Raw genomic sequence first — 27328 nt, forward strand, 5'->3', positions numbered from 1 at the left:
TTCAAGGTTGGCATTCTGATCTGCCTGGTGTCATCCACAACACTCAACATCCTATAAGCTCCTGGCACCAGTAGCCACTTTTTCTCCTCTACTACCTGCCTTCCATCCTTCCATCCAGGTAAAGGTCCTCTGGACACAGGAATGCCCCCCAACAGGTTTTCAGAATGTGACATTCGAAGTCTACTTTCAGAGGACTCTGGCTCCCCCGCATCCAGAGATTTGTCTGTACTTTGTGCTCAGGCAAGTTTCACATGAAAATCTATAGCATCTTGGACTGAGATTAAATAATAGAAACACAGATGCTGGACCCAGAAGGGAGTGTTGACTTTATCCCACCCAACCCTCTCACTTCGCAGACAAAATGACTGGCCGGAGAGAGCAGAGAGTTTGCTCAGAGTTTGCTCACAGTTGCACAGACCAGATCAGCGACTGGAACCTGAGCCTCCAAACTCAGTCCACAGGTCCTTCTAATTTACCCCCTGCATCCTGAGAGAGGCACTGGGAAGCAGAGTTCCTCTTTTATTCTGCAATTCCTGCTCAGAGTTAGGAAGGCAGGCCCTCTGCCAGAGGCACCAGTTCAGAAGCCCCTCTGTTAGGCCAGCACTAATGGGAGAGCCGGACATTGATTTTATAGGGTGCTGCATTTTTTCCCAGTTCCACTTCCACATGGGAATGTGGGTCAGCACAGGTTTTGAAAAAAGACTCTGAAGGCATACTGCCTTGGCTTGACTCAGCTTCACTCTTTACTGGTCTGGCAACCTGCAGTGGGTTCTCTAATGTCTTTGAGCCTCAGTTTCCTGCTCTGTAGCATGACAGTAATGATAGAAACTGTTCCGTAACGCTGCTGTGACATGAAGCAGGATACTGTGTGTAAGTGTTTAACACAGTGCCTAGCACATTGAGTGTTCATTAAATGTTAACATTATTATTGTTGTTCTTTAGTTGAAAGACCCTGATCAAGTTACATAAAGACTATAAATTTTAATGCCTTTATCTGTAAAGTGGAAGTGAAATTTCTACCTCACAATGACTGTGATACTGATTCAGTGAGATCCTACTGGCAAAGAGCTCAGCACAGACCTGACACATAGCAGGCCCTCACTTAATGTCTTTAATCAGTGAACCATTGGACATCCTAAATAATAACAGTCACTCAGCCCTACCTGCCATTCCTGCTCTGCCAAAAGGAGGGGCCTGGGTCTGTCTGGCTAAGTGATTCTCTTTGCAATAGGGTTAAATAAAATATAATAATGTCTAAGTTCCCCAAGAGTAAAAAATTCCTATAGTACCCAGTAAATAATGAATGACTTTTTGTACAATAACAAATTCAGTGCTATAACCACACAGAACAATTTTCTACTACCAAACATACCAAACAAATAAAGGCAAAAATATAATCCATAATCATAACCTCAAACCAAGAGAGGCCTCCATAAGCAGCCTCTGTCCACAAACAACATATTGATGGGCTCTATCAGAGCACCTCAAAGAGAGGCCACTAAGGGAAAGGGCATAAAACAGCACAATGAATAATATCTAAATGTTTTCTTCTCATTAGGAAAACTGAAATGCTTCCAAAAAACTAAAAAATAGCATACCAAAAACTTTTTTCAGATCCTTAAAAATTTCTGATATCCTGAAGAAGCAGAGGGACAGATGGTAGGGCCAAAAATCAGCTAAAAGCATTGGTCTTTTTCTATTGCTATCATCTCTTTGATGAATGGCAGAGGGGCTACAAGGCCTAGAGAAAACCTGCTCTCCTCTAAGCCATGACTGGAAAAGCCCCACATTAGGGACATGTTATTTTGAACGCGGGCAATGCTTTTCAAGCTGGAACATGCATGGAACCCAAGGTCACAGAGTTCAACAGGGAGCATCTTCCTGTCATATCAACTTATTGGTAAGATCTGAAATATTTTTATATTGAAACAAACAACCATGTTATGAGATAGAATGCGAAATGTGTAGGGTTTTTTTTTTAATTGGAATGCTTTGTATAAATGTATTGCTCGTAGAATGACATTTCAGATAGTGCCACCAGGCTCCTGAGAGTTCACGTTTACCCTTTATTTACCTGCACCATTATAAAGAATTAAGTTGAAATGCCAGATCTCTTGGGATCTCATTTATGCTGCACCTACCTTTGTGAGGAAACAGGTTAGACACCAGGGGTGAGCCAATTTTTTGTAAAGGATTCAGCTTTACAAGCCTTGCAGTCTTTGTCACAAGACTCAACTCTGCTATTCAGTGTGAAAAGAGCCACCATAATGTGTAAGTAAATAGGCATGGACTTGCCCCTAATAAAACTGTATTTACAAAATCAGGCAACAGGCCAGATTTGGCCCACAGGACATAGTTTGGCAATCCCTGAATTAGATCATTTCTAGTCATCAGTACCTAAGTAAGATTAGATTATTGTATAACTAATCTAAGTTGTTAGCTCCATGAGAGCAAGGACTTTTCATATTTGATAATCAAAGTATTTAGAACAGTGCCTGGATCTACTATGTGCCAATAAATTAGTTGAATAAATAGATTAAGGAAATTTGGGCTTTTCAGACACGTCTATATTCCGTTAAGAACCTGAAGGACTAGAACTCAGGACAAGTAAGGTTTGATTAAGAGGAGTTCTCAAGAAATGTCCAAATGATGGAGTAGTGCTGGCCCAGTTGGAAGATAAAAATGTCAGGCCCTGAGCATGAGGCAGCAGGTGATATATGGAATATGAGAAGAACTAAATGGGAAAGGAGGAGGCAGGTGAGGAAATACACATAGATAGGGTTTTGCTTTACTAAAGCCTTCTTCTGTTGCAATTAACAGAACCCTAATTCTAACTGGCTTAGACTGAGAAAGGATTTCAACATTCCATTTAACTGAAGAGTCAAAGGCTACAGGCATGTTTGAATCCTGATGCTCAAATGATGTCATTAGGGTTTTCCTCTCCTCCTCTCAGCTCTTTTCCTCTAGGTTTTCTTCATTCTCAAGCAGCCTCTTTCCGCATGGAGGCAAACTGGTTGTTGCCAATAGTTCATGGGTTACAGTCTATGAGTGTAGTAACTCCAACAGAAAAAATTTCTCTTTCCCTGTGGTTTTAGCCAAAGTCTGTGACTGACTCTCATGGAATCAACTGAGTCAGGTTTCTAACCCCGACCCAGTCATTATAGCCTAGGAAATATGGTGTCAGGAATGACCACCCCTCAATTCAGGAGTGGGATCAGTTTCATCCAAACCATGTGAACCAAGTTCAGGGAGAGGTGGTTCCCAGGGAAGAATTGGAGTGCTGTAATTAGAAGCAGAGGCAAGGATGTTGAGCAGGCAAAAGTAACAGATGTCCGTGAACTTTACCTACTTCACCAATTTTCTCTGGGTCAACACTTCCTTCCCTGTGATAGCTCATTGATCATACCAAGCTTACAAATTTCTACCCTTTATCCAGCAGCCTCAGTCAGCCACCCTCCATAACTGCCAACACTTTTCTGTGAAAGTGAAGAACTGACTCCATGTGTGTTAAATACTATCATAGATCTACTAAACAGCCTTCTCCTCTCTCATCCTCATAATAAATACTCTCTCACACTATATGATCCTTTACCCTCTCTGCTTTTCCCTTCATAAATATCACACATGCCCTATTTCCATTTGGGGCATTTCCACCAGCCTAAGAGCTTGTGAAAGCAGGGACTGAGCATGCAATAACTCCAAGAACAGTAATTCATTTATTGATTGAATAAATGAAAGCAGAGTTTGAAATTTATCCTGAGAACAAAGAAAAATACTAAAGGAACTTTAGTAACAATTGCATTCAACTTCCTTTCCCCGATATTGTCCCCCTGCCCATCCAGATTTCATCCATTCTTAAGACCCATTCTAGTCCCCCCTCTGCAATGATGAACTTTCAAATCACTGACACCACATCAATCTCATTCTCCTCTGAACCAGTGTTCATTACCTCTATTATTCATTTATCAGCTCACTGTATTCTGTCTTGGGACATTTCTTGAACAATATTAAACTGTTTAGTTCCTCTGTGTAGTTCTTTAACTGTTCAGATAATTACTCAGTTTTTCAATGAACTAGGACAGGAACAGAGAGCTAGACATCTTTGAAGCACCTCAAAACTTAACATTGTGGTGTACAAAGAGTAGAATGTCAATTAATGTTTACTGAGAGATTGATTATACATCTTTTCCCAAGGTGCCAAGGGTATCATAAAATTATAAAATTTAAGATGTCAATCTTTTTTTGCAGGATTTGTTTACAAGGTTAGAGGGACATTTGAATAAAAAATATTTCTAATTAAAAACATGTACCTAAGTTTACTCAATTTTAATATATTTGGATGTAATAATATGTAGATAGACCCTATCTTATGATAAATATCTGTAGTATTAGACACTTAAAAAAAAATGCCCTTATTTTTAGAGAGTCTTGAGGGCACCTCACTTGTAAAATGGAAGTAATCATACTTACACCATAGGGTTGTTGCAAGGATTTAAACAGGTGATGCCAGCACAGTGCTGAGTATCATGTCTAGAACATAGTAAGCAGTTAATAAATGTTGACAGTATACAAAAGTGTGGAATTACAGATGAGTTGTGATGTAATGTGATCCATTATTACAAATAAAGCATTGACCAAGCCAGCAGTCCTTGTTATATAGTTAGATAAGATTTTGAACTTTCTTCGGAGCTGTTGGGATGGAATAAATGTATTTTGCTTGTGAGAAGAACATGAATTTTGGAGGTCCAGGAGCAGATTGTTATAGATTTAATGTTTGCGTCCCACCCAAATTTCACATGTGGAAGCTCTAATTCCCCATGTGATGGTATTTGCTGGTAGGACCTTTGGGTGATAATTAGGTCATGAGGGTGGCGACCTGAGTATTAGCATTATTGTCCTTATAAAAAGAGACTCAAAGAAAAGGAGCTCTCTTTCTCTCTCTCTCCTTATCTCTTTCCCCATCTCTCTCTCTCTTCCTCTCTCTCTTCGTCTCCCCCTCCAACTCCCATGTAACAACAGAACCAGGAAGAGATCTCTTACCAGACACTGAATCTGCTGGCACTTGATCTTCCAGCATCCAGAATTGTGAGAAATAAGTGTTTGTTTTTGAAGCCACCCAGTCTATGGTGTTTTTCTATAGCAGCCCAAGCTGACTAAGATATTGACAGTATACAAAAATGTGGAATTACAGATCTATAACATGATCTATTATTACAGATAAAGTATTGGCCAAGCCAAGATTCCTAGACATGACCATCTAATTGCAGTCTAACTCATTATGGAAATGTATGAATATAAATTAAACATTTAAACTGTCTAGCCGTACCATTGCTATATGAAGGGCTAAACTATTTATCACTCACTCATTTGTGTCACTTATCTGATTTTTTGGCATTTTCTCTCACTCTCGCCCAGAATATAGCTTTGTTTTTTCCACCCTCTATGAAGGAGAAGAGAAAATTTCAGCACCCTAAACATCACCAATATTTGTGCCTGACATAAGACAGAAGGAGAAGGAAAAAAAGTCTGTCTGATCCAAACAGTGCTACAGCTTCATGTTAGGCACGTGTTGAATTTTTAATGATGCAAATAATTCATAAAAATTTATAAGCAATCATAATGGATAATGAAATTATCATTTTTCACTTAAAGCAATGAAATTGATGACCACAATATGAATTTTCTTGGATGGTTGATGGAGAAAATAAACCTGATTTTACTGCGCTCGTACTGAACTGCCAGAGCCTAAGCTACTGATAGGTCGCACAAGGAGGGAGGGCATTTGTAAGCAGAGAAAATAGATTCAGTCTTCTATAGGGGGATGTAGGCTAGAGCTTAATTGAAAAGTGGTATAGTATTGATTCTGCTCTCATCATAGGAGGGACAGTGAAGCTATGTGGCAGTGCTCAGGTGAGAAAGTTGTCTTCTTATTTGTGTAAATCGGAAAGCAATTGGGGGAGGGTTTAAAATACTATCGGTTATTGAATTCTTATTTTCAACAAATTCTTTTATTGCAATGTTTTACTCAAAGACAAATGCTTCATCCCTCTCTTCCTTCTTCTTTCTTCTCCTCCTCCTCCTCCTCCTTCCTTCTTCTTCCTTCTTCTCTCCTTCTCTCTCTCCTTCTCTCTCTTCTCTCGGCTCTCTCTCTCTCTCTCTCTCTCTCTCATTGCCCTCATATCTGTTGGTTGCTTACAATATTGTGAGACAGTCACATTAAGGCAAACCATTCATTTTTTCATCCAGATCTGTTTTCCAGGAATCAAATGTAAATTGGGGTCTCAGACATGTTTCAAAGATCAAACCCTCTTGACTTTGATTGACCTCATTAGCTGAGACACGTGATAGTCAACACTGATTCAACTCAGGTTCAATTTCTAGTTTGCTAAATGAGATGATCTGGGTAAAAGCACCTAGAACAGTGAATGGCACATAGTAAGCACCCAGACCTTTGTTATTATCACCAACCTTGGCTGAGGAATGGGAGAGTCACTCTTCTAACTTACTAAGAGTCACTATTATAGTAAAGAGTTGTCATTCCAAGAACCACTGTTCCTATGTATGCATTAATGGCTCACATACTAAATAAGACAGTTTACCCGTGGTCGCCATCTCAAGGACACTGAGTAATTACTCTTTTCTTCTTCAAGGGCCACCTAATATTGAGGGGAAATTTATGATTGGGAAATGAAGGCCTGTCAACTTGTTCTTCTTTGTGAATCGTAATCAAAGTACTTCCTGTATGCCTGTTTGATGTTTATTCAGCTCTCTGATAATAACTGTAGACTCTGCAGTAGTTCACAAACATAGCCAAGCAGCAAAATCACCAAGGAATATCATTCAAAACAAACACTCCTGGACAAGTTATTCTCTATATAAATTCTTGCAGAGTAGGTATGGGATAGAGCCTAGAAATCTATATTCTAGTATATCACCCATCCTCCCTCCAATCATGATACTGAGATCCTTACCTTGTCCCATCTAAGCTATTGTATGCTCCTCAGCCTCCCCTTACTCTGACTTATTCTGTACATTCTTGACCAATTATCATCCTAAATTACAAACCAGCTCACATTTATTGAGGACTCTCAATGGTACCTGACACTATGCTGAGTCCTTAACATTCACTGTTTCATTTAATCTTCACAGTACCCCAAATAGGTAGACATTGTCACGTCCCACTTACAGATGGGAAATTTAAGGCTCAGAGGGGTTAAGACACTTCCCCAAGATCACATAGCTGCTTAGTGGTCTGATGTATCTATATCTACACCAATACCTGATACAGGAAACCCGGATATGTCTAATTTTAGAGCTCTATCTCTTAAATGCTACATAATTATGATTACATAATTATGTACACATTATTTACATACACAATAATCATTACCCTACTCCCCTGCCAAAGGCTCCCTATTCCCTGCAGCAGGGATCACAAACATAAATGCTTACAAGAGCCAAGCAACAAATACTCATGCTTGAAGATGGTGGGGCTAAGGAATTAGCTAAGCTTCTTTTAGTGAACAAACTTCATGCCTGCCCGGGGACATGGCTTTTCAAACAGTGGCCAGGTCCTTGGCTATCTACCTTCAGGAAATTATCATCAACATAATCAGTAAGAATCATTGATTGAAATGCTGATCTTTATTGTTCATTTTTAGATCTTTGCTTCTTAATAATGACAATTTCTATTTCATAGTTCAGATACTGACTTTGCAAATAGGAATCAAAAGTTTATCTTTTGGAGAAATGTAAGTTAAAAGGTTCAGGGGCTCACAGAGCTCAGCCCAACTTGTTTTTCTGACTACCGCCTGCCCACCTACCCACATGCAAGGAGCACCCTAGTGTCTACTGATGCCACCTGAGATTCTGAAGTCAATTCATCAAAGTGGCTAAGAATGGGACTCAAACACCATAAATAGGAACTCACTTACCACTTACTAAATATGTGACTTTTGTCAAATTACTTAATATTTCTAAGTTTTCCATTTCTTCATCTATGAAACAGGGCTAACAGCCCTCAATACCCCATAGCATTACTGTGAGGATTAAATGAGATAATTATTAAATGAGTTAATAATTAAAGGAGGATTAAATGAGAAAGCACTTGGAAAAGTGTCTGCCTCATAAGAAGTGCTCAATAAATGGTAGCTATTGAGATGAACTGATGACCATGGTGGTAATTCATAATTAAAATAATTACATTACTCAGCTGAGAGTGTAACAGTTTGAGATTTCCCCAGGCCCTCCCCCTATGGCAGATGTGGAATTGGGATGGGGCAAGGGGTAGTCTCTCATTGTCATGCTCATGAGAAGTAACTTAGGGAGAACAGAGGGGAGAAGAGAGAAAATGTATATATAGAGATCTCTCCTGTAACCTCTCCTTTCTGCATGTTCCTCAGACTTATTCCACTAATAATGTCACCCACAGCAAATTGAATGGCCTTCCTTCCTTCTTCCTAATCAAGCCTTTTAAGTGATTTGATTATTTTCTCCTACATAGTAGCAATCAGTTTTACCTGATTATACTAGGATGCCAGTATTTGGACAGGAGGAGGACACCCTCTCAACATCCCTTAGAGATGACCTTGGTAATTCAAGACAAAATCATTAGCTAATCGGGATTTCCTTAGTGCATTGGTCAGTTTCATTCCAAGTTCCCAAAGTACCACCCAGTAAACACTCGCCATTCATGATGCTCTTTGGGAAAGGGTTCTATGGTCATATAAGTTTGGAAAATATTGTGTGCTATGGGCCCTCTTAAAGATTCAGAATGTACATTAGCATAATAAAGACTCTGAGAAATCCTGCATGATGAAACCAGTGTTTGTGTAAGTCAGCATTTCCTAAACTGATTTCATCATGAGATCCTTCTTTCTCATAACATCTGCTAACTGAACTGCTCACGCTCAGGGACTTTCACCTTGGCACTCTGGAAGCAGGGAGAGAATGAGAGAGAGAAAGAAGAGAAGGAGGGAGAGAAAAAAGGAGAGAGGGAGGGAAGGAGGTGGATATCAAATTAGACTCATTTATTCACTCAGTGAGTATTATCAAGATGCTGCATACCAGAGATAAAATGAAAACCAAGCGTTTAGGTCCTTCTCTTCTGGTGGGTTTGAAGCTGTGATCCCCTACTTCATTCGCCCTCTACTTCACTAAAGGAGGGATCGGATAAGGAGGTAAGCAGCTTGATGGGGACCCCTCAGCTCAAGCACCATGTCCTCAGACTGGACATCCCCAGATCACCCACCTGATGTAGCCCTGCCCAGCCATTTTCTGTGTCATGATCCTGTTCTACTGTTTTCATAGCTCGTATCCTTCTTAGAAAGAATGTTTATTTTTTTTTGGTTATTGTCTGTCTTGCCCAAACTGTATGAATTTCTTCATGAGTGCAGGAACCTTCTCTATCCTATCAGTTGAGTCTTGCCCTGAGCACAGAACAGTGCTTGGTACATAGAGTGCTCAATGTACATGGGATAGGTGGGTGAATATGTGAATGAATGGACAAATGAACAACAATAAATAAGGACTATTGAAGCTAAATCAGTAACCTGCTCTCATTCACTGGAAAACTCAGATCGCAGCAAGTGCAGCTCTCCAATCAATTTTTGGTTGTCCCCAATTCTGTACTATTGCTCCAGCCTCCCGTCTTGTAAGTCCAGGGCAGAAGTCATTTGCCTGGTACCCAATAACTCATCTTTATTATTGACATAACAGTATCCTTCATCAAGAAGATCCCTTATCTATTGAATTGATTTGGATTAAAATAAGTGGCATCAGAGGGCTCAGATGTTCAATAATATCTCATACTAGTTTCAGGTGTACAGCATAGTGATTGGAAAATTTATATAATTTATGAAGTGATCCCCCCGATTAGTCTAGTACCCACCTGGCACTATATCTAGTAATTACAATATTATTGACTATATTCCCTATGCGGTAGGTTGCATCACCATAACTATTTTGTAATTGCCAATTTGTACTTCTTAATCCCTTCACTTTTCTCACCCAGCCTACAACACCTCTCCCAATTGGCAATCATGAGTTTGTTCTCTGTATCTATGAGTCTGTTTCAGTTTTGTTTGTTTGTTTATTTTGTTCTTTAGATTTCACATGTAAGTGAAATCATATGGTATTTGTCTTTCTCTGTCTGATTTATTTCACTTAGCAGAATACCCTCTAGGTCCATCCATGTCGTTGCAAATGGTAAAATTTCACTTTTTATGGTTGAGTAATATTTCATTGTATATATGTACCACATCTTCTTTATCCAATTGTCTATTGACACAGAGGTTGCTTTCATGTCCTGGTTATTGTAAATAGCACTGCGGTGAACATATAGGTGCATATATCTTTTCAAGTTAATATTTTGGTTTCCTTAGCATAAATACCCAGAGGTGTATTAATTCTTCCTACTCATGAGCACAGTATAGCTTCCATTAATTTGCCTTTTCTTCAGTCCTTTCTTCAATGACATAATTTTCCAAGTACAGATCTTTTAACTCCTTGGTTAAATTTATTCCTAGGTATTTTTGATTTTTGATGGAATTGTAAATGGGATTATTATCTTAATTTCTCTTTCTGGTAGTTCATTATTGATGTGTAAAAATTCAACCTATTTCTGAATACTAATTTTGTATCCTGCTAGTTTACTGAATTCATTTATTAGTTCTAACAGTTTTTTTGGTAGAATCTTTAGGATTTACTGTATATAGTATCCTGTCATCTGCAAATAATGACAGTTTAACTTCTTCCTTTCCAATTTTGATGCTTTATTTCTTTTTTTTGTCTGATCGTTGTGGGTAGGATTTTGAATACTGTTGAATAAAAGAGGTGAAAGTGGACATCCTTGTCTTGTTCTTGATCTTGAGGAAAATGCTTTTAACTTTTCGCCATTGAGTATAATGTTAACTGTTAGTTTGTCAAACAGGCCTTTATTACATTGAGATATGTTCCCTCTATTCCCATTTTGCCAAGAATTTTATCATAAATAGATGTTGGATTTTGCCAAATGCTTTTTCTGCATCTATTGATATGATCATATGATTTTTATGTTTCAGTTTATCGATGTGGTCTATTACATTAATTGATTTGCAGATATTGTACTAACCTTGCATCCAGGAAGAAATCCAACCGGATCATGGTGTATGATATTTTTAATGTATTGCTGAAATTCGGTTTGCTAATATTTTGTTGAGGATTTTTGCATCTATGTTCATTGGGGTATCAAACTATAATTTTCTTTTTGTTGTAATGTCTTTGGTTTTGGAATCAGGGTAATAGATGGCCTCATAAAATTAGCTTGGGAGCCTTTCCTCCTCTTGAATTTTTTGGAATAGTTTGAGAAGAATAGGCACTAATTCTTCTTTGACGGGTAAAATTCACCTTTGAAGCCATTCGGCCCAGGACTTTTATTTATTGAGAGTTTTTTGATTACCGATTTGATTTTGTTAGTAGTAATCTGTCTGTATAGATTTTCTGTTTCTTCTTGACTCAGTCTTGGAAGATCATCCGATTTGTTGGCAAATAATTGATCATGGTATTTTCTTATGATCTTTTATATTTCTGTGGAGTCGACCTTTATTTCACCTCTTTCATTTCTGATTTTATTTATTTGTGTCCTCTCTCTTCTTTTCTGGATGAGTCTGGTTAAAGGTTTATCAGTTTTGTTTCTCTTTTCAAAGAATCCGCTCTTCATTTTGTTTTGTTTTGTTTTTTAGACTCTATTTCATTTATTTCCACTCTGATTTTTATTATTTCTTTCCTTCTACTCACTTTGGGTTTATTTCGTTTGCTATTCTTTTTCTAGTTCCTTTTGGTGTAAGGTTAGATTCTTTATTGAGACTTTTCTTATTTCTTGAGGTAGTCCTGTATCGCTATGCATGTCCCTTTTAGGACTGCTTTCGCTGTGTCCCAGGGATTTGGGGTCATTGTGTTTTCATTTTCATTTGTCTCAAGATATCGTTTGATTCCTTTTTTTAAATCTCATTGTTAACCTATTCATTGTTTATTAGCATGTTTGTTATTTAGCCTCCATTTATTTGAGTATTTTTCAGTTTTTTTCTTGTAATTGATTTCTAATTTCACATCATTATGGTCAGAGAAGACACTTGATATGACTTCATTCTTCCTAAATTTGTTCAGATTTGTTTTGTGGCCTAACATGTAGTCTATCTTGGAAAATGTTCTATGCACACTTGAGAAAAATGTATATTCTGCTGCTTTAGAGGGAAATGCTCTAAAAATATCAATTAAATCTACTGGTCTACTGTGTCATTTCAGGCCTCTGTTTCTTTGTTGATTTTCTGTATGGAAGATCTGTCCATTGGTGTCAATGGGATGTCAAAGTCTCCTACTATGACTGTATTACTGTTAATCTCTCCCTTTAAATCGGTCAATATTTGCTCTATATACTTAGGTGCACACTTATTGGGTGCATAAATGTTTACTAGGGTTATATCCTCTTGTTGGATTGATCCTTTATCATTATTTATATCCTTCTTTGTCTCTTATTACAGCCTTTGTTTTAAAGACTATTTTGTCTAATTAAAGTATTTCTACCCCAGTTTACTTTTATTAAATATCTTTTTCCTTTCCTTTATTTTCAGTCTGTGTGTGTCTTTTCATCTGTAGTGGGTCTCTTATAGATAGCCTATGTATGGGACTTGTATTCTTTTTCATTCTGCTACCCTATGTCTTTTGATTGAAGCATTTAACTCATTTATATTTAAAGTGATTATTAATAGGTGCATTAATAATCTGCTACCTTCCAAATCACTTATTTAGTCTTCTGCTTCATCTAATTTACTGTTGATTCCCTCCGATGTAGTCTTTATTTCAGTTATTGTAGTCTTTAATTCTAACAGGATTTTTTTTATGGTTGCTATGTCCTTTTTTATGCTTGCTATCTCTTGGTTGAAATTCTCACTGAGATAGTCTATTCTTCTCCTAAGTTCATTGAGCATCCTTACAACCAGTGTTTTGGACTCTGTATCAGGTAGGTTGCTTGCCTCCATTTCATTTAGTTATTTTTCTGGAGTTTTCTCCTGTTTTTCATTTGGGATATGTTTCCTTCTTTTTCATTTTGGCTCCCTCTCTGTGTTCATTTCTACGTATTAGATAGATCTGTTACATCTCCCAGTCTTGGCAGAGTGGCTTTATGTAGTAGGTGTCCTGTGTGGCCCAGTGGCACAGTCTTCCCAATCACCTAAGCTGGGTGCTCCAGGAGTGTTCCTTGTGTGGGTTGTGTGTGCCCTTCTGTTTTAGTTGAGTCTTGATGGGTGTTGTCACGTAAGTGGGTGGGACTGACTCTCAGACTGACTGGCTGTGAGGTTTGCCATACCTACATTGTATGAGCTCTGTATGGGGGCTGATTCCACAGAGTGTTATTTGCCCTAACAAGCTCCTGTGCCTGTTGAGGCTACTTTCTGAGTGCGCTACTTGTCAAGCTAATTAGGTGGTGTTCTGTTGTGGTCTAACAACAGCCTCCACATGTGTTGGTTCTGGGGCCCCTTGGGAGGGGCTCTAGTGCAGGCCAAGGTTAGCCGTTGCCTGTGACCACCCCGGGGCTACTTGATAGGAGCTACAAAACTGTCCATGATCGCTCGCTGTCTGCCCTGGATCTAGAGGCATGTGGGAGAGGCCACACTGTGACTGAGGCTGACTGCCACCAATAATGGGCCTGGGGCAGCTCGGCAAAAGGCTACCTGCCGGCTGCTTGTTAGGCTCAGCAGCTGAAAGAGCCCTGGGTGGTAAGCAAGTTGGGTGAGGTGGAGTCCCAGGGAGTCACCAGGGTGGGGCAAGTTGTATTTCTCAGGTTAGTGCTAATTCAGATTTGGTGCCAGTGCTGAGCCTGTGCCCACTTGCAAAAGTATCAGATCACACTAAGGCCAGCAGCTGCCTGCATTGAGCCCACAGACTCCAAAAATTTGTTCAAGAAATACTGCAGCTCAGGCCAGGGCTTGTTGCCTGCCACCAAAAGTGACTCTGGAGGTGCACTAGCTGAGGCCTGTTGATTGCTGCTGAAGAGCCCCCTGCCAAGACCTTGGGGTGGAGCTGGTTGCCAAGCCATGAAAATGCCTCCAGAAATGCGAGAGTTGGATGGGACAGGGTCTCGGGAAGTCAACAAGTGGAACAATCGTGTATTATCAGATTTGATTGGTGGAGCGAATCACCTGAGGAGCAGGAAGCCATCTCTTCCGGCTCTGTTCTGTCATGCTGGACCTGGCGCCTCTTGTTCTTAGCGACCTGGTGCTGTTGTCCACCACATCCCACGAGTAATTCATCATCAATGTCTTGGGGAGTTCTGATGGCACCATTTCCATCTCGACCTGATGATCGACTTTCCGATGACCGGAACCATTGTGATCCTGGCGCGGTCGTTCCACATGATGATCCGATAGCCGGTTATCCCTCGATTGACCAACTGACCGCGGGGCGGGTCAGTCCATCTGGCGCCCACCAGCACCGACCCGCACCTGCTTTACATCCTTAGTTATAGTTCTGTTCAACTAGTCTTCAAGTGGTTCTCCAGCTTGATTGTTTTATAATTTAGTTGTAATTTTAATGTGGTCATGGGAGTAGGCAAGCAGAGCATTTAGTACTCCACCATCTTGACCAGAACCTAATTTTTTATACATTTTTTACAAGACGGTCTGATAGTATGTTTAATATTATATAAATGGGAGTCCAAAGTAACAGTAGCTATGCCCTGTGGGTGACCTACTGGTCAGTGCAAGAGATGGATTTGACTGGGAACATAGGTAATATTTTCAATCCATTGAGAAAATGTTACTATATCATTATCTGGTTGACTGGTGGTGATGTTTCTCCACAACTGACATTTGTCACTTTTCAAGAACAACTCCCTGCCTCCAGATTGGGCCGATGCCATGCACTTGGCCTTGAGAGCAATCCCCCCAATGCTTTAAGAAAACACTTCAGTCCTTACTGAAGGGCATTTGGCCAGCTGGTCCATTCACCATTTCCCTTTGAGACTCTTGGCATTCATGACCACTCCAGTGATTTCTCAGAAATGTTAAACAGAGAAGAAAAAGAACAAATACACAAGCCAGTCCCTGGGGGTAGAGACAAGCATGGCTCACAACAGCATCCTCGGGGCCCCTCTCTGTGGGATGATGGGAACCAGCCCATGAAAGCAAACCCAACAACAGCTCCCATAATCCCCTCTGTCAAAGACAACTGGGAGGTCTCACAAGATGGAGGCTGGCTGCTCAAAGGGCAGCCAAAGCTCTGAATAGCCATTCTTGACCCCTACTCTCCTAGTGCTGCCTCTGTGTGCCCACCACGGCTTTAGGCGCCCACTCGAACAGAGCCACAAATGTCAGGAGCACTTGAGAGCTGCTGAGGTTGGCTTACTGCTCATTGCTTCCCATGTGAGAAGCTTGATCTGAAGTGCCTTTGACTCCTTTGATAGAGTTAGGGCTTCCCCTGGGAGCACTTGACCACAAGTGGTTTGAGAGACATTGGCTGCTTGCCTTGGCCTTGGGAGGTGTTGACACTCTTGCTCATTAGGGAACCTGGACTGTGCCTGTGGCAGCCTTAGCCAGTACAATCAGGCCTCAATCCAGTTCTCACACTGTGGAAAGACTGCCGTATTTGACACTGGCAAACACGGTGGTTATTCTCTAAGGACATATGAACTGGGCACTGTTTTTCCAAGCCAGCAAGGTCATTGGGCAAGTGTTAATTGAGTGACTGTAATAAACTTTTTAACTATATGAAAGGACTATAAAATGTGTTTGGGCTCTCCAGGATGTGCTCTTTTAACTGAGGACTTCAGACCAATCTGTAGGGAATGATGTGATTAAGTACCAGATATAAGCACCATATCTATAGCTAGTGCCATATAACAAATCATCTCAAAATGGAATGGCTTAAAACAACATTTATTTATCTCATTCACTCACTTGCAAATTTTTTGGGAGTTGGCTGATTTATGCCAGGTTTGGCTGGGTGGCTCTACTTCAAACTGTGGATCTGGTTGGCCTTGACTCCTTACTGTCAGTTAGACTCAAGCCTACTCCATGAAGTTTATTCTGGGATCCAGGCTGAAGGAATAAGAGATACCTAGAGGAAGCTCTGCTCATAGTGATGACGAAGGGACAGGAGAACAAGCCTAATCACTCAAGCATGTTCAAGCCTCTGCTTCCATCATATCTGCTAATACCTCACTGAGCCAAGAGCCAAGACAATCACATGGATAATTTCAAAGTCAAGTTGTGGAGATATATATTCTGCCCTAAAGGAAGCCAAAGCAATATCATTATATCACATAGACAAACCCAGCATCGGTGGGGCAGGAAGAAAACCTTTCTCCTGAGGAAGGCAGGAGAGAGTGAATCTCTTTGAACAATAATCTTCTTTAACTGAAGAGAAGGCCAGAAAAGGAAGATAAATAGGATGAGGGTGAGAAAGGATGTGTTTCAGGTACTCAGAGAAGGAAGTTCAAGAAAGTGAGAATGAGCTTTCAGCACTTATTCCTTTGCCATAATTGCCAATTTTATTTTGTCCAGACTGAGAAAACACAAATGTCATTATTCAGATGGTTTTAAAAACATCTCACATCTTGATGTTTGATTCTAGTGTTGGCATTTGGCCTAAGTCGTTATGTACCTCTGAGATGTCACTGAATAATTATGTAGGGCTTATCGATGATCAGACTGGGAAGCATTTTCTCATCTAATTCTAACAAGAGAATGCTCAAAGGAAACACTATTAATACACCCATTTTACAGTTAAGAAATTAGAGGTTGCAAGAGATTCAGTCAGCTGCTCAGGGTCACTAAGATAGAAAGTAGCATAGTTGGGTGTGGAACCCAGGCTGCCAGACTTCAGATTCTCTTAATCTTGAGTTCACTGGATAACGTGAACTGCCTTTTTGTAGGAACTTACTTTATACTCAGTGCTTTTCTCATTTAATTAAGAGACAGGCAGATAGGATACCCTGTAAGGTAAATACTGTTAATGTGTCCATTTTATAGAAATGAAAACTGAGAATTAACAGGCTAATAGATTTGTTCGAGATAATAAAGCTGTCAGATAATAGAAACAAAGTGGTCTGACTCCAAAATTCTTCTCCACTGCACCGGCTTCCTCATTTATACATGAGGGAAATGGCCAAAGTCATCTCCAGGGCTCTGCTCAGCTCACTATATTGCTGTCTCTCTCAGTCTTTTTTTTTCCCCCTCCTTTGGCTCATATTCTTAGTAGAACGGGTTGGAATATAAATGGGTTAGCAATGCATTTGGTAATTCCCCTGGCCCAAGTCTCCTGACATTTTGGGCCTAGTAGTGTGGGTTTTGTATATCCAGGAGCCTCTGGAGTCTGCAAGGTGTCCTAAAGCAGATTCAGGTTCTAAAGACACAATTAACCACAGAGCCTCCCAGTTGTTTATGAGAATCACAGGTTGCAATCATAATAACCAGCTCAGGTTACAAGAACCATTATAGAAAAAAGCCCAGTGTAAGAAATTAAATAGAAATTGGTTGGCCGTGTCACAGAGAGGAGAAAGTGAATGAATGTATTCCCAGCAACCTCTTAAGAGCTTTTTTCCCCTTTTGGGGCGGGGGGGTGGGGGAGGTGTGTTCCATCATGCAATAAGCAGTTCATTTTCTCTAAATGTCTTTAGAACCTTGGAATAAACGGATGATCAGAGGAAGGCAACTAGGTGATGAAGATGCAAAAGAACCTCAGATTAGGAAACAATCATCATTTCCAGTGACAAAAACCTCACCTCCTTTCACAATGACAGGAAATATCTTTGGGCCACACCATAAACTACATTCCAGAGAAGATAACATGGACACTCAGGCCATGTGATGTGCTGTCATCTTAATGATTTAGCCTTTGACAATCCTCCCCACTTCAGTCATCCCCACAAACCCCACAACATCCAACCCTTGGCCCAATCCACCCTACCCCACAGCACTGCATACTACCCCACCTACCCTAATCCCACATCATCCTGTTGTTTAGCCTCAACCTTGGGTTTTCCATTTATATTTTTTTTTAACCACCTATACATTTTCTTATGTGTCATTCTCCAATGAAGACTACAATCGAAGCTCTCACAGCTGGATAGGATCTTGAAATTTCCAAACTCTAATGGATTTCTGATTTCTGGTCTGGCATGAAATTCTTGTTTCTATCCTCACAGAAATGGCTGAGCAAACTGAAAGTCAGCAACTCTTCTTAAATCAATTAGAGAATTTAGGTCACAGGGCAAACCACTGCCCCTAAAATGAGAAGGACAAACAGGCAAGTACAGAGGATCACAGCTTATTGGAGCAGAAGACTAGGAGCAGAAACTGCTGCTAGAACCATAATGGAGTCCTTTTACCTAGTACATCATTTTTAGCTTTCAACAAAAATTGGAAGGCATACTAAAAAACAAAAAACACAGTTCAAAGAGACAGAGCAAACATTAGAACCAGACTCAGATATGGAGGTAATATTGGAATTATCAGACTGGGAATTTACGATAACGATGGTTAATATGCTAAGGTCTGTAACTGAAAAAAAAAAAAGTAGACAGTATGCAAAGAACAGGTGGGTAATACAAGCAGAGAGATGAAAACTCTAAGAAGGAATCAAAAAGAAATGCTAAAAATTTTAGTTGTATGTGGAATCTAAAGGACAAAATAAATGAAAAAAAAAACAAAACAAAAACAAACACATAGATATAGAGAACATTTCGATGATCGCCAGATTTGCGGGGGAGTGTTGATGGGAGGGGTAAAAAAAGAAGAAGAGATTAAGAAGTACATACTGGTAGTTACAAAATAGTCATGGGGACGTTAAGTATAGCATAAGGAATATAGTCAATAATATTAAAATAACTGAATGGTGTCAGATGAGTACTAGATTTATTGGGGTGATCATTTTGTAAGTTATATAAATGTCTAATTGTTATGTTTTACACCTGAAACTAATATAATATTGTATGTCAACTGTGATTTTAAAATTTAAAAAAATCAATGGAAATGTTAGAAATCAAATACCCAAGATCTTGTCTTTAGGACAAAAAAAGTATATTAGCCCCCTTTATATAGATAAGCAAACTGAAACTCCACCAGTGGCTTATTCAAGGTCACATAGCTACTGAGAAAATAAAGATTGATACATATATCTCCTGTATTTGAATGAAGAATTGTATATATTCTTCCCTCTGGCCTTCATTCAACAGGCACTGGGCACTGGTCTAAGCACTAGAATATAACAGTGAGCAAGATGGACTTGGTCCCTGCCCTTATGAAGTTTATAGCATAGAGGTTTCCTCTTTAACTTTACCAAAGAATGTAAGTCCATGATAATCAAGCGTTGTTACATTTCACTTTCAACTTGAACCTCATCTCTACACATGTATATGTATGTGGAGGAATTCACAAATCAGTGAATTCATTCCTTCAGCAAATGCCTACTGAACATCCCCTGTGTGCCAGGCATTGTGCTAGATGTTGTGGATATAGCAAAAAGTAAACAGATATAGATCCCCACCCTTGTGGAGTTTACATTCTAGCAGGTAATAATTGCTTCTTGGTGAAGTTTCAACTGGCCACTCAATTTAAATATTCTACCCACCCTCCTCTTGGCATTTCCAACCTCCCTTTTTTGGTTTATTTTTCTCCATAGCAATTTATGATGTATGTAGGACATATGAAAGATATGGTGATGAAGTGGACATGCGCTGAAGAGGAGAAAACAAGACTAATGTTCAGGTGGCTGACAGTTCCTTTGACTAGGTTGGGGAAGCCTTAGAAGAACAGATGTGAGGGGGAAAAGTTAAAGCTGAGGTTTGTACACATTTGATTTCAGATTCCTGGGGAGGGGACATTCCAGTGGAAATGTCAACTAGGTGAACCAGAGCCTTCATCTCTCCATCTCCCAGACAACGCAATTTCTTCAAAGCAAATATCTCATTTATGCAGATAAGAGGTAGTTTAGCTTTTCTAATACGTTAGAGGCCCTGAATCACATCCTATCAATTAGTTTGCATGGAACACACTGCGATAGAACAATTGATTCGTTTGGTGTAGAATATCATGCCGTCTGCCTGAATGGCAGGACAAAAGGTTTTAATGCAGTTATCTCCAGGCAATTATTAACTTTCCCTCTTAGCAACGGGACTAAGACATTTTCATTCCCTGAAATGACACTTTTCCCTTGTTAAAGCTCACAGTTAATTTTATGAACCAAACCAATTTAACACCCAGCTCACATGAACCATATACCTTGAAGAAATGCAAATCTAGTCTTCGTGGCATGAATTATGGCCTTATGCTGAGCATCGCCATGGCAACTAATGACATCATCCCCCAACACCAACCTGCACAAAACCCAATTCTCCAAGGGTCCTTATTTGCCTAAAGTGCATGTGTTCTTGGCTTACTCACATACACATTCATAAGTATCACTCTGTTGTCAAAGGTTTGCAGTGGATGTTTACTGTCATTTTGGGAGGTATATTCCCTTTGTGGCAAATGTTGTTTTTTGTTCATGAGGGGGGTGGGGGAAATTCTAATGAAAATTACTGTGTGTATTTGATTAGCAACATTTGCTGACAACATATGGTCTGAGGAGGCTTCCGCAAATAAGAGGCTTTAAATAGTAAACAGAGATGTGACTGCGATGAAGCAGATGCTCTCCAAACACGCAGTATAAGGCGGCTTTGCCTATGGATTTCTCCCTCCCTCCACCCAAGCATATTTCTCTCCCTTATTTGCTACCCCAGATCAAAGTGTTCACTTTCAAAGAAGTGACACTGTGGAATAGGTTTGGAGAAATAATGTGCTGTGACTTTAAAAGTCATCTCCACCCCCCAATATATGAATTATCTGCTACTTATGTTTATTATTTGGTATTAATAATGATGTAGTGTGACTAAATGAGTCAGCCAGCTCAAGGGGATCTGGAAGCAGCATTTGGGCACCACCTGTCTGAAATACTATGGTACACAATTCCAAATTTTCCAATACACCAAGAATGCTAGAAAGAGCTCCATGAAGAATTTAGAGCAGCAACTTGGATTGCTATGGAGTTGAGCTATCCTTGTAAGTGTATGTTTACAGTTCATCTTTATGGATTTGCTTGGCTGAACATACTTCTAATCTGCTAATGAAAATAAAAGTATTCCCAATAGACTGAGCCAGCAATTTAAGCGTGTATAGCAGGGGTCAGTAAACTCTTTCTGTAAAGGACCAGAAAATAAACATTTTATGCTCGTTGGCCATATGGTCTCTGTTGTAACTACTCGACTCTGCCATTGAAGCACAAAAAGCAGTATAGGTAATGTGTAAATGAATGAGTGTAGCTGTGTTCTAATAAAACTTTATTTATGGATACTACATGTCAATTTTATATAATTTTCATGAGTCATGATATATTCTATTTTTGATTATTTTCAGCCACTTAAAAATGTAAAAACCTTTCTGGCTCATGAGCCATACATAAGCAGGTAGTCAGCCAGCCTTGGCCCATGGACCATAGTTTACCAACCCTTGGTCTATCATCCTGAAATGAAAGACATATTTTTTGTGCTTTCTATGTGCTGGGTTTTGAGTTGAACACTGTATATGCAACAGCTTATCTCCCATGTAGCCTTTCATGGACCCTCTGGGGCCAGTGCTGTTCTTATTCCCAGTTTATAGATGTGAAAGCCGAGGCTCAAACTTACACCTAATAAGTGTAATCATTTCTGCACTTGGCCTCTCCTTAAGTAGACTATAACACGGTGAAGCAGCACCAAAGCAGCACCTAACACAGTGATCTGCACATGGCAGACATTCAGGAAGTGTTTTCTAAATGAAGGGAGAAATGAAGAAGGGCTAATTAGAGGTAGGATTCCTAAGCAGTGAAAGTCAGAGCATCATCCAAGGCATGTAGGTTATAGAAATGCTTGGAGTGCATAGAGCATGGAGGTTAGTTAGCTGGATGATTCATCTTTTAATTTCCCACCCTCTTGCAAAAGGTATCTGATTTGGATAGGGCACACATACCTCAATACACATTTCTTCCTATCTGGAGGCGCCACTGTGGATGATGGCATTTCCATAGTCTGTGCTTGTGTGCTTCTGGCAGAAAAGACCAAAAGTAATAATAATAGCTAATTTTGTAATTGGCACTTTCTTTCTTATCGGCATCCACATTGCTTCCAGACCTTGGCCATATCAGCTAACCACCCCTTGACCGTTAAGGACCTATGCCTTGCTCCTCAGGATGCTCTCCTTGCTGCTGTGTATGCTGGGTGTCCCTTGCACACTGCCAGCCTCTGCATACATTTCAGAGAACTGAAGTACTCCTAGAAAAACATCTAATCATCAAGGAAATAAAGACCTCAGTTTGGTTTAAAGAAAGCAGTGGCACCCATGTTTACCTCATATGTTGCATCTCTCCAGAATCCCCTGATATTTGGTGACATGGTTATTCTGAATTTGTCACTCCTTCCTAGTCATTAAACAGACATTTATTGTATGCCAGGCCTTGTGCTGGGTCCAGGAAATATTTTAAAAATCATGCTATGTTCCCTGCCCCCAAAGCGTTCACCATCTAAAGAGAGAACCAGAAACACACAGATAATTGTCAAACTACACTGTAATAGTGTTTTATGAATTATCAAGAGGCATTAAAACTCTGCAGTTTAATGCATGGACTTTGGGCTCAGAAACTCTGAGTTTGAAGTCCAGCTCTGTGATAGCCTGGAACCCTGGACCAGTTATTTAACTTCTTCAAGTCCTAGTTTCTCCATCTATAAAGTGAGGATAATAACAGAATATTCCTCATATAGCTGTCAGAAGGATTAAATGAGATAATCCATGAAAAGCAGCCCAGGTTCTGACAAATCATAAGCACTCAATTACTTATGACTATTTTTAGCACTTTTGTGAGCTGGCTGTACAGTGTGAGTACAGTGGTAGATAAGATGGGATCACAGAAGAGGGACACCTCACCCACTATACTTTATCTACCTTGTGTTCGGAGAGAAGTTAGTCAGTTAACCTTCCCAACCATCGACCTCTTCAAAGTGTAATTTTATTTCAGTTCTGGGAAACTTTTAAGGAGAGATATTCATCTTAATAGCCACAGTCAATGCACAGCAAAGGAAAAGAAATGAACAGAGAAAAATTCAACAATGAGAAATAGATTCACCAATCAACAAGTAGCCTGACCAAAAGGTCAAACTTTTTGATGCTTCTTCCACTGGCTAATTTGTCTGTAGGGCATGTCGTACTCTGTGAAGTATACTGAACATTTGAAATAAATCCAAACTGAGAAGCCAGGGTAGCCCTGAGTCCCATCAATCTTGAAACAGAATTGTCCCTTTGAGTTACAAAGGTAACTTATGTCAACTATCAAGACACAGAGGAGTGCGTTGTTGGAATGTGTGAGGGAGGCAATATGGCGGCATGGATAAGAGTTTGGGTTGTGGGGTCAGACTGCCATTTGCTCCCTGCATGTGACCCTGGACACATTACCAGCCTTTCTGAGCCTCAGCTTTCTCATCTGTAACTATAAGGGTATAATTATAAGTATTTCATAGGATGGTCAAGATGGTTTTTAAAAGATAAAAATGCATGAATGACTGTATAATATTCTTGAGATAGGAATTTATACCTTGCACATAGTAATTTCTGAATAAATATTTTCTGTTTTATTATGAAGATAGTTTCTCCATGGCTGGAAAAAGAAAGAGAGTGTACATTTTCATGACCTTTTGGTCAGGGATGGGTACTGATAAACCCCGTGGAGCCTCCTAAGAATAGGAAACATTGGCATAAAGAAGCCAGGAATGGTTTTCACAGTCCAATGACTGTAGCAAGGGGCAACGGTTTCGTGTCAACAGCAGTGACAGCCACCCTCTGTTGCATGGTCCAGCCTCAGTCCAGGCTAAACAGACTGAGGCAGCATTGGACTCAGAGCCTGATTTATGGGGTTGTGACCCATGCAGTTGCATAGATCCTGCACTCAGACGGGACCTGTATTAAGTGTAATGTTCTGCTGTTGCCATCTTGAAATTCTTAATTTGATCTTTAAACTTGTATATGTAAGTGAAATCTAATGGAACAATAGAGCGTGTATTTGAGCAGAGAAAATATTCATATTTATATTTATATTTTGGTAACTTGAATGGCACTTTCTTTGTGCTTTTTGAACAAGAAGCCCCACATTTGCATTTTGTCCTGTAAGTGACATAGCCAGTTAAGATTAGACTGGAGACTTTCTCTTTTTTTCCTGCTCCACTGGGCCAGGTTACCATTTTGAAATCTGATGGATAAATTGGGATTCAGTGGTAACCTAACATCTTGAGGTGAGCCAAGGGTCATGATAGGAAGCCAAAAGCACAGCTGCAGGCCTGGTGGTAAGGAAAAGCAACTCTGTCCAAATGGACAGGGGTTGTCAGGACGGCCCCCAGCAGCTTGAATTCCATCCAGCTGATGGGGTCTTAGAAGCCTCACCCTGCCCACGGTCTGCGTCACGTTTAGCGCTTCATGAGCTGAGCATTTCGGAGTTGCAGCAGGAGTCCAGGCAAACTGGGTTAGTGCCTGCTGAGCAGGCCACAAAATCCCTATGAACCACATCCAAGGACAGTATTATGAGGATACAGTGTGGGGGCTTCCCCAAGGCACTGAGATCAAGACCTTTCTGAGGCATCGTGTTAAAGCATCTCATTCCAGAACTCTTGGTTTACAGCAGGAATCTTCCTCATCTCCATGATTAAGCATAATAAATGCCTAAAGAGATTAATAGCACAATTAATCATAAATAATAAATTAATGCTCATTTTTTTGCTACTATCGCTAATCATTATTGTTGATAATTATAACAACAATAGAAGCAAGAGCTGTAAAGTAAGAATTAAGAGATTAGCCCTACTTGGTGGCAACTCCCTGTAATAAAGTAGATAAGATCTTGAGTTTCTTCTCAGTTTTCTCATCTGTGAAATGGGAATGATAATAACGGTTTTACTACTTACTGTGCAGTAGGAAGGGTGGCGCGTCTATCTTTCTTATCCAGTACAGGGTCAGATTTATTACGTGCTTAATAGAGGTGTGTTGAAGAGATTACACTAAATGAGTGGTCATCACTGTTACTGGAATACATCCTATCTCTCCTTATTTGGGAAAGAGAAAGTAGCCAAAATTTGTTGGATTCTTGTCCTGTTCCAAGCCTGCTACTGTTTACTCTGTGAAATAAGGTTATTTTATAGCTGAGCAAACTGAGACACAGGGACATTTATTAATTTGCCTCAAGTCCTGCAATCTGTAAGTAACTAACCAGGATTTGAACTAAGGATATGTGGTCCAGCTCTATGCCTTGTCACATCACCTTTGCTGAGACAAAGGTTTCTTTATCTTAGGGGCTTGCTCCAATTGCCAATGACCAAAATTAAGAACTTCTGTCTCTAATCTAACATTTTGCTGTTGTGTTTGAAGCCTGGAGTTTTTTGTTCTGTCTGATATCCTCATCCATGTCTTCTCCTTTCTCTATTGTGATTCTTATGTTTCCTCACTATTCTCGCACACACACAGATCACCTTGAATCTGGACCCCCATTGTTCTGGTGATCGCTTGTCAACTCTCTCTAGATCCCTCATGTCTTTGAGTTTATTTGAGAACAACAGTGAGATGAGAAGTCAGATTTCTATAATTTACAAAAAGAAAGAAAGAAAGAAAGAAAAATACAAACAACCAATGAACAGAGTAAAATATTCAGGCCTGCTATTAGTCGAAGAAATATCCATGGAAATGACAATGACAAAATAGGGCAGAAAAAAAAGTAAACAGGGACACTTAATGTGATTTACACTCTCATTCCCAGATAGTGGGAAGACAGTTCCTACCTTTATAAAAAGCGTTTTGGGAATAGGTGAATCAAGCCTTGAAAATATTCATCGATGAGCACAACCTCTGCAGCACTGTAAGAACATCATAATGTTTGCTGACACATGAAGAAATTATTTTTCATCTAGGTCTCTATCCCCAGGAAATAATCAGAAATGAAATCAAAAAGTAATATGTCTCTCAGTCTCAGTAATAGAACAATGATTAAATGAATTATGATGCAGCCAAAAAATATATTACAGTCATTAAAAATCATATTTTAGTGAATATTTTACAGTATAGAAATTGACCACTATAGAAGGCAAAATAAAAAACATCTCTTTACAAAATTACACCTATTCCTGTTTCCTAATCTTGTAAAAGAATATATATTTAGCATCATTTGTTTTTTTAACAAATACTTAATAAATATCTTCTATGTGCTAGGCACTGTGCTAAGTAGTAGGTATGCGATATAAACAAAACACGGTCTGTGTGCCTATGGAGCTTACAGAATAATAGAGGATTCAGCTATTAAACAATTATATAAAACAATAATTAAAAATCTAGTGATTGCTAGGATGGAAAATTAAATAACACGTTCAAGAGAATTTAACACTAGAAACAAATTTACACTGGGAAATGAAATCAAGAGCCATGTTCTCTGGGAATGTGGTGGTTAAGCTGAGCCCATCAAGGGTAGCTAGGTAAAGAGCAGAGTAGGAAGAAGCATTGCCAGCAGAGGGAACCATGCATGCAAGAGTCGTGAAGTGGCACAATCAGGAGGCCCATGACACTGGAGCAGATGAGTGGGAGACCATACCAAGGGGACTGAACTGCATCTTGAGTACAATGGAACAGGTGCCGTGGGAGCGTTTAGGGCAGGGGCTCAGTGCAATTTAGCTGACACGTCCAGAAGATCACACCGATTTCAGGTACAGAGTGGATAGAGAAGGCCTTGTAAGAATAATGATGAGGAACGACGAGGCCACATCTGAGGGGCTCATCAGGGACTCATGTCAGCCCAGCCCAGATGCTCAGTAAGCCAGGCTCCCCGCTGGGGAAATCTAAGACTCAGAATCCCATAGACCGTGAGTGGGGAAGGACATTTACCACATCACTCTTGCTTTTCATGAAGAGCCGAGCTCTATCCATTCTTCTATTCAATTCACCTTTGAATAGAAATGAGGCTTCTTGCCTCCCCACTACCACTGAAGTTTCATTTTAAAGTCAGATGTTGGCTAGGACCAAATGAAGCCCTATCGAAATCTAGAACTGCAACTTCCAAAAACTAGGGATTCCAAGGATGCAAGGAAATATTAGTGTTTACCTGGAAATAGTTTGTAGATATGGCAAATGCACGGGGGAGAGTTCTTGCCAACTTGATTTCATACTAATTCCATATGATTCCTTCTAGTGCTCTGTGAAGACCCAGTGGCAACTTTCTGAGCATCTGTCTTGCATTTGCCTAACAAGTTAATTAACACTTT

General features: G+C 39.8%; 1 protein-coding gene across 1 annotated transcript in view; it reads left to right on the forward strand.

Annotated features, from left to right (window-relative positions):
* Positions 1 to 27328, forward strand: part of CADPS (calcium dependent secretion activator) — a 445139-nt gene that overhangs the window by 236984 nt on the left and 180827 nt on the right. The window lies entirely within an intron of this gene.

This window comes from Pteropus medius, unplaced genomic scaffold, assembly GCF_902729225.1.
Source record: "Pteropus medius unplaced genomic scaffold, Ma_sr-lr_union100, whole genome shotgun sequence".
NCBI lineage: Eukaryota > Metazoa > Chordata > Mammalia > Chiroptera > Pteropodidae > Pteropus > Pteropus medius.